The sequence below is a fragment of the Psammomys obesus genome, unplaced genomic scaffold (genome assembly GCF_907164565.1).
Source record: "Psammomys obesus unplaced genomic scaffold, mPsaObe1.curated_primary_1811, whole genome shotgun sequence".
NCBI classification, from domain to species: Eukaryota; Metazoa; Chordata; class Mammalia; order Rodentia; family Muridae; genus Psammomys; species Psammomys obesus.
Window position 1 is genome coordinate 15,257,446 of NW_026591598.1, and position 8,524 is coordinate 15,265,969.

At 47.1% G+C, this 8,524-nt stretch overlaps 1 long non-coding RNA gene across 1 annotated transcript; it reads left to right on the forward strand.

The window, feature by feature from the left end:
• Positions 1–448: 448 nt before the first annotated feature.
• On the forward strand, positions 449–3,332 carry LOC129679817 (uncharacterized). Its single transcript, XR_008720586.1, has 2 exons — positions 449–1,182; positions 2,668–3,332. It is a non-coding gene; the product is annotated as an uncharacterized LOC129679817 (long non-coding RNA).
• The last annotated feature ends 5,192 nt before the right edge of the window (positions 3,333–8,524 follow it).

The following is an 8,524-nucleotide window of genomic DNA, read 5'->3' on the forward strand; positions in this document are numbered from 1 at the left end:
AGCTCTTAATGCTCTGCAAACCCCGCTTTTCACATTGACAGTTGACTTTAGGAGCCAACCAGCACCCCTCACCAACTCCTCTCGATTACCAAGAGTTATAATTTACTTATTTTGGTTTTTGTTTTGTCTTGAAAACAGGCTCCTTCTAAAGAGCCGTGGCTGGCTTGGAACTCGATATGTAACTCAGGCAGGCTTCTAACTACCAGCAATCCTACAGCCTCTGGAGTGCTGGGATGAAGGAGTGCGCCACCACGCCCAGCTCTCGGTTGTACTCCAACCGCCCTCAGATACTGTCATCCACACTCATGGACAAACAACATGCTGGCAGAGAAAAACATGCTCAAGGGTTCAAAGACAGGAGGTGGTGCAAGGACTCAATTCGGCAATAGACGCCCGGCGTGATACCAAGGAGCCGCCCAGGCAGAGCGGAAGTGGACTTCCGGCCCTGTGGAGCTCAAGGCGGCGCCAGGCGCGGAGCCGCAAATCCAAGACAGGGCCTCCCCACTCGCCCAGGCTAGGAGCACGGAGGAGACGGAAGGAAGGAGCGGAGCATCTACCTCCGCAGAGGCCACGTCGCAGTCCGAGTGAACCCAGGCCAGGAACCCAGGACCACAGCCCGCTACTGAGTACGGAAAATGGACGCCAGCTCCCTATGCCGAGACTTCCGGTTTTGACGCCGGAAGCGGCAGTTGACTGCGGAAGTAGATTTGCTGCAGCGTCGCTCTAGACCTCAGCCTGTACGGCTCGAGTCTATGGTTTTAACTCGTCTCTACACCTCCTTGCGCCTTTCCAGAGCTTCGTTCTAGCGCAAGTGGCTTCTCTCGTCCGGGAGATAGGGCTTCGTCTTCCCCCGCCCCAGTTGACCCAGGAGCAGAATGGGAAGAGATGAGCAGGAATTCAGAAAGTCTCTGAGGCCACACCCTGGAGCCTCCGTGCCACTCAAGAAAGACAGAAAGGGATAGTGTACTGTTCCACCGTGGGTGGGGTCACTCCAGCTGAGGCTTGGTGCGGTCTGTTGGACTAGCCCTGTGTCCTACTTTGCTTTCTGTTGCTGTGATAAACACTGTGATCTGAAGGAACTTGGAGAGAAAAGAGTTTGTTTCAGCTTACATGTTACAGTTCACCATCCAAGGAAGCCAGGACGACAGGAGCAGAAATCAAGGAGGAACGCTGCTTACTGGTGTGAGAGTGGTTTTTGCTTTTCTTTTGTTTGTTTCTTCAATGAAAAATGGCTAGCCCACCAAGGGACAGTACTCCACAGATCTCTCACACCTTGACAAACTTTCATGCAAAGGAATTAAAATCTTTTCATCTCCCACCTAGCAGAACTTTGGTTTGTGCAAAAGCTCTGAAGCATTCCGAGAATGCGGTGACCCAGAGCAGCCAACCTCTCTGCCCTTTCCTTCACGTTGATTATAAATAGGCCAATCAGATGAGATTATGAGGTCCTCTCGTACCGATGTGGTCACCACCTGCCTTAGAATAAAAGTTAGATGAACTTCGCCCCCTTTGAGTCCTGGCGTAAACGCTTTACGAAAACAAATTGTTTTGCCGAGTTCGTTCCTCTTTCTTTGGTGTTTCTTTGTGCAAACTTCACTAATAATCTTTTCTAACACTGGATTGCGCTCTTGCTTGCTCGTTTTGTATGTTTGTGTGTTATTTATCTGTTTTTTAATTTTATTGCATGATTGTTTTGCCTGCTTGTATGTGCACCACGTACGTGCCTTGTTTCTCTCCTGTCTAGTCTTAGGGAGTGTAAAGGGAGAGGGTGGGAATGAATAAAGGCTGGGAAAAAAAAGAACCCACAAATAGCAAAGACCTGCTACAGGGTTTTTCTATGTAGCCTTGGCTGTCCTGGAACTCACTCTGTAGAGCCACCTGCTGCTGCCTCCCTAGTGCTCGGATTAAAGGCATGGGCCACTTCCCCGCTGAGAATTTTTCTTAATTGCTAATTTATGTAGCAGTGCTATCACAGTGTATCACATGACACCCACAGGCAGTGGATCCCATGTAACTGGACTTCCAGGTGATTGTAAGACACCATGTGGGTGCTGAGAATCTATTCCAGATGGTCTGGAAGAGCTCCTAGTGCTCTTGACCTCTGAGCCATCTCCCCAGCCCTCAGCCAGCTCTCTTGAACACCCCAGGTCCACCTTCCCAGAGATAACACTGCTACAGTTAAAGTGACTCACTGTTATGCAGTAAAGGAAACAGTGTAAGCATTTAGGCACAAAACAAACTGTGGTAAGTCTTGCCAAAGGAAAAGGTGGGGTTCTCAGTAGGCTTTGGGGTTTTGTGGAATTGAGAAGTTGGAAGGGAACAATGTTGGTTGGGCCTCAGCAAGCCTAGCTGTGCAAAAGGGGTTTACATCTGTCTTGCACTAAAAATTAGACTCATGATTCTGTTTCCTCGGACACACAGTTAAGATAAATATAAACTATTGTGTTCAAAAAAAAACCCTTTCTGAAACTTTGCGCCTGGGTTGGGAATCTAGGCCGCTTCTCTGTGGGATCTGGCTCCAACACACTGACAAGAAGAGGCTGTTCTGACCTCAAGGCTTCGATTTCAAACAGCAAAGTTTTTGACGTGTTTGGAAAACAAGGTTTCATTGCACTGCCTGTGTCTTTGATATTAAAAGAGTTTTCTCTTCCTTTTCTTTTTTGGCAGTGCTGGGAATTGAACCTGGAGCCTGGTTGATTCTACAAGCCCTCTTTCACCAAGCTGTACCCCAAAAGGAAGACTTGACAGATGCACAGTTGATAGGAATCCCACGATCTCTCAAGCATCTGCATGGGAAAACCTCCGAAGGAAAGACAGATAACCTTGACCCCTTGCGGCCCCAGCTCCCTGGAAGTCCAAGGACCTCAGGCCCCTCTGGCCCCAGCTCCCTGAGCTGCACAACACAGTGAATGTCTGTTGTGTAACCATCCTGGCAGGAATGAAGATGTTCTAAAGACAGACTTCTGTGCCCCTCCCGCTGGCTATCAGAGTAATAAAGCAATGGTCTCCAAGGATTTACAGTTTTCCCAGGAGCCTTGAGCTTGAGGAAGAAAAGGCTGAAGCCTGGTGCCAGCCAAAGGAAGAATGTGTCTCCCAGAGAGAGATTTCACACAGTTCTGGCAGCTTGTTAGACTACCGTGCAGAAACACTGGCTCTGAGACAAGGCTGGGCGTGGCCACCTTGACATGAACCACTTAGTTATTCGTATCTCTGAACTCCTGTCAAGGACCCAGTGATGGACTTGGTGGGGAATGCTCACTGGACCTCTTGTTCCTTGTTCATCTTCCTGTTGTGACCACATTAAATAAACCTTTCTCTGCTTTTTGCTTTTACTTACACATCTTTTTAGCTGATGTACCGGGGACAGGTCGTGAGCCTCACTGCAGAATCTAAGCTTGTACCCTAAAGATTTTTCTGACATTTAGAGCTTTGAGCCAAGTTACAAGCCCAACTGGTGGATCCACCAAATGTGGGCTGTCTTCCTCTTCCCCTGAGTTCAGCAGATGCTTGTGCCCACTGAGTCTAATTATTGACAAGAGTTCTAAACACAGAATTGGACAGGGCCAGCAAAAGAACAGCAGCTAGGGAAAGAGAAGAAGCAAAGGGGAAGATTAAAAACGCTTTCTCAGCCAAGTGGTAGTAGCACATGACTGTAATCCCAGCATTCTGGAAGGCAGAAGCAGGCAGATCTCAGTGAGTTGGAGGCCAGCCTTGTCTACAAAGTAAATCCAGATCAATCAAGGCTACACAAAGAAACCCTGTCTCAAAAAAACAAAAAATTAAAACTAGGTCTAGAGAGATGGCTCAAAGGTTAAGAGCACAGGCTGTTCTTCCTAAAGGTCCTGAGTTCAATTCCCAGCAACCACATGGTGGCTCCAAAACCATCCATAATGAGATCTGGTGCCCTCTTCTGGTGTGCTGATGTACATGCTGGCAGAACACTGTATACATAATAAATAAATCTTAATAATAATAATAAGAAAAACCAAAAAAATATTTTTTAAAAGTTTTCTCTCCTAAAGCAAAGGACTCTAAAATGTAGTTTTATTTACTGTTCTGTTACTGTGAAGAGACACCATGACCAAGGAAGCACTTAACTGGAGGCTTGCTTACAGTTTTCAAGGGTTAGTCTATGATCATCATGGTGGGAAGCAGACAAGCATGATGTTGGAGGAGTAGCTGGGGCTTTATATCCTTGTCCATAGGCTGCAGGCAGAGAGGGGGAGGGGAGGCGGGCTTTTGAAACCCTAAAGCCCTCCCCCCCAGTGACATAACTCATCCTACAAGGCCCCACCCCTAATCCTTCCCAAACAGTTACACTAGCTGGTGACCAAGCATTCTAACATAGAAGTCTATAGGGGCCCTTGTCATTCAAACCTCCACAGCTCCTTCATGGTTGAAGGGATGAGTTGCTGACTGGGATGATTTTAAAATGAAGGTGAAGTTCATGTCCTGGGCTGTGGTTTAGCATTTGCTGTTACATGTTGAGTGTCACTCCCTGCATTGTCCTCCTGACAGCTGCTGGTCCGTGGTGGATGCCTTACACACAACCACTAGTTAGTTTTCTTCTCCCACTCACTGATGGGTGTTTAGAGCAGGGCCAGCTTTCTGTGGTCACAAATGATGTTGCTTTTTTTTTTTTTTTTCCAAACAGCACATTGTCAGCTTTTTAAGATTTAAAAAAAAAAAGCCAAAAAAAAAAAAAAAAAGGTTGACATTCTAATCCACAGCTCTTAAGAGAATTGAATTGTAGAGCCTGGGAGACTGAAGACCAAGGAGAGAGGATTGTTGATCACATCAACAATTTGATTTGATCAGTTTGAAATGTAGGGGATTTCCTGACTCACTGCTGCCTGTGTGGGATGAGAAGTGGGTCATAGCAGGCTCCAGCTTCCCCGGGCCACTGCTCAGCCACCAGAGGCACCGAATGGTTTCCCTGGCCTTTATTCTGAAGTGGTCTGGGGGTATTATCCACGGGCTCACCCCTGATCCCCTGGGCGGAGGACGGTCAGTTTTGGCAACACCTGTTGATGCATGCTGTCAGGCGATGTGGTCTGACTCAGTGAAAGTGATTAAGATCTGTTTCAGAACTTCCTCAGGCCTCCCTGACCCAGCGGGTCCTCAGCTCCAACTCTGCCGCCTTCTGACTCAGGCCTTTGCCAGATAAGATTTTGGACTACTTTTTTTTTTTTTTTTCCCTTAAAAAGCTGGAAGAGAGTTTTATGGGGGAGGTTTAAGATCCCAGGAATGACTTTAGGAGAAAAATGCGGGGCCATTTGCAATGCGTGGGGGCAGCAGATGGGAAGAGGAAAAAAGGAGGTACATTGAGAAATCTTGTTGACATAGTCATCTTGGAGAAGAATTAGGTCATTGGCAGAGCTGACAACTGCCCTTCCACCAGGGAGTTCCAGTTCTCGGAACACAGCCTGGGGAGTTCGCACACATGTGCACCTAGAGATACATCCAAGGACATCCACCAAAGCACTGTTTGTGACCACAGAAAGCTGACCCTGCTCTAAACGCCCATCAGTGAGTGGGGGAAGGAAAAATAACTAGCGGCTGTGTGTAAGGCATCCACCACGAACCAGCAGCCATCAGGAGGCCACAAAGCAGGGAGTGAGACTCAACACGTGACAGCAAATAAACAAGTTGAATGGGCTTTTAAAAAATTCATTTACTGCCTGGTGGTGGTGGTGGTGGTGCACACCTTTAATCCTTGCACTTGGGAGACAGAGGCAGGCGGATCGCTGAGTTTGAGGCCAGCCTGGTCTACAGAGTGAGTTCCAGGACAGCCAGGGCTACACAGAGAAATCCTGTTTCAAAAACCAAAATAACAAACAACAACTCACTGTTTATTTGCATATTTGCTTGTTTTTCTTTTTTTCTCTTTCTTTCCTTCTTTCTTTTTTTTTCTTTCTTTCTCTCATTCTTTCTTTCTTTCTTTCTTTCTTTTTTGAGACAGGGTTTCTCTCTGTGTGTAGCCCTGGATCTCCTGAAATTAGCTCTGTAGACCAGGCTAGCCTTGAACTCATAGAGTGTGCTTTTGCCGCCCAGCTTATCGGTTGGTCAGTATCTTTGAGACAGTCTTACTATCTTACACATCTTAGACAGTCTTACTAGCCCAGGTTAGCCTTAAACTCCTGATCTCCCCATCTTTGCCTCCCAGACAATTTGATTATAGCTCTAGGCCACTATACACTATTCATGTATTTTTTTTTTTAACCAAATTGGTGCTGAGGAGATGTTCAGTTGGTGACGTGTTTGGCGTCCATGCACGAGGTTCTGAGTTAAATTGCTGGCACGTGATTAAACCGCTGAGTGTGGAGATACATACTTGTAATTCCAGCACTGGGAAGACAGAGATAGGCAGGTCTCTGGGGCTCATTGGCTAGCCAGCTTAGCCTAACTGATGAGCCCTGGATCCCAGTTAGAGACTCAGTCTCAGAGAACAGCCAGCAAGATGGCTCAGAAGGTAAACACACTTGTTGCCAAGCTTGACGACCAATCCCTAGGACCCACACATTGGAAGTCAAAAACTCATTGTCAGGCTGGAGAGATGGCTCAGTGGTTAAGAGCACCGTCTGCTCTTCCAGAGGTCCTGAGTTCAATTCCCAGCAACCACATGGTGGCTCACAACCATCTACACTGGGATCGGATGCCTCTTCTGACATGCAAGTGACCTACAGATAGAGCACTCACGTATGTAAAATAAATAAATAATCTTAAAAAACCCCATTGTCAAAGATTGTTCTCTGACCTCCTCTGTGCGCTGTGGCCCTGGCACTCATATACATACCACCAGACAGACACACACACACGTATGTAGATCTACATATATACAGACATAAATAAATAAGTACAACAACACATAGTGCCTAAAGAACAACACTCGACGTTGACTTCTGTCACACACACACACACACACACACACACACACACATACACACACACGGAAAGAAAGAAAAGAAAAACCCAAAACCATGTAATACATTGTCTGTGGATATTTGTATGTGTGATAAAAATCTAAAAATCTAGCTCTTTGGATTAGAAAGATGAACCTCAAACACACACCCCACCCCCCCACCCCGCCGTCAGCCAGGGTAGGTTAAATGCACGCAGCTATGACAAACAATCCCTAGTGCCACAGTGGCTGTGACAATTACCTCTTGGTTGTGTCCATCTGTATCCATGAGGGGTTGACAGAGCTCAGTTCAAGGCCTCCTTTCTCTGGCACTAGGTTGGCCAGCAGCCACTAACTGCCACCGCGGAGGGAAGGAGAGCCTAACAGCTTTCCCCATCTCTCTAAACTTCGTGTAAGACAAGGGAAAATATGTGGCCAAAGGCCTTCCAGGGATCAGTCAAGAGTTAGCTTATTGTGTGCTCCGAGTAAAAAGCAGCAGTGGGGGATTACTGACAACCTCACCCAAGCAATGATGGGGAGAATAGAGAGGAGCTATGTGGATTCTCCACATTGATTACCTTTAAGTGTATCACTTGCATGCATGTGCCCTCCCCTCCCCGCCTCCAGGGTCTGTGTATGTGTGTGTATGTGTGCGCGTGTGTGTTCCATATGAGTGCAGTCACGAGAGGTCAGTGGACAACCTCAGATGTCAGTTCTCACTTTCTACCTGTGTTTGTTTGTTGGTTTGCTTCTTTTTGAAATGAGAGTCTCACTCTGTAGCCCAGGCTGCCCTGGAACTTGCTACGTAGACCAGGTTGGCCTCCAGCTCAAAGAGATCTACCTCCATCTGTGCCTTGGTTTGAATGAGAACTGTTCCGCATCATCTCATGCATTCGAATACTTGGTCTTCACTTGGTGGCGCTGTTTGGGGAGAATTCAGTGATTGTGTGTGTGTGGCCTTTTGCTGGAGGAAGAATGTCACTCTGGGCAGGATTTGAGAGCTTAAGGCCTCATAACTGCTCTTGGTTTGCTCTCTGCTTCCTGCCTAAATTTGAGACCTCTCAGCTTGCTGTTCCAGCCACTATGTCTCCCTGACCTGATGGTGATGGACTCTTACCCTGCTGAAACTGGAAACCTCAAATAAACCCTTCCTTTTGTAAATTGCCTTGATCATGGTGTTTCAACATGATCAGCGGTAGAAAAGTAACTAATCCATGCTGCTTCCTGAGTCCTGGGGTTACCAGCATGCCTGGCTTCCACCTTGTTTTGAGGCAGGATCTCTCTTGTACACTGCTACATCCACCAGGTTAGTTGTCCCAAAAGTTTTTTTTTTTTTTAAGACTTATTTATTTATTATATATACAGTGTTCTGTCTGCCTGTACACCTGCATGCCAGGTGGGGGCACCAGATCTCACTATAGATGGCTGTGAGCCACCATGTGGATGCTGGGACTTGAACTCAGGACCTCTGGAAGAGCAGCCAGCCAGTGCTCTTAACCTCCGAGCCATCTCTCCTGCCTCATCTCAGAAGCTTTTTGTGATTCTCCAGTCTTGGCCTCTCATCATCAGGTAGGCATGCTGGGATTGCAAACATGTGCACTATCGTGACCTGCTGTTACATGG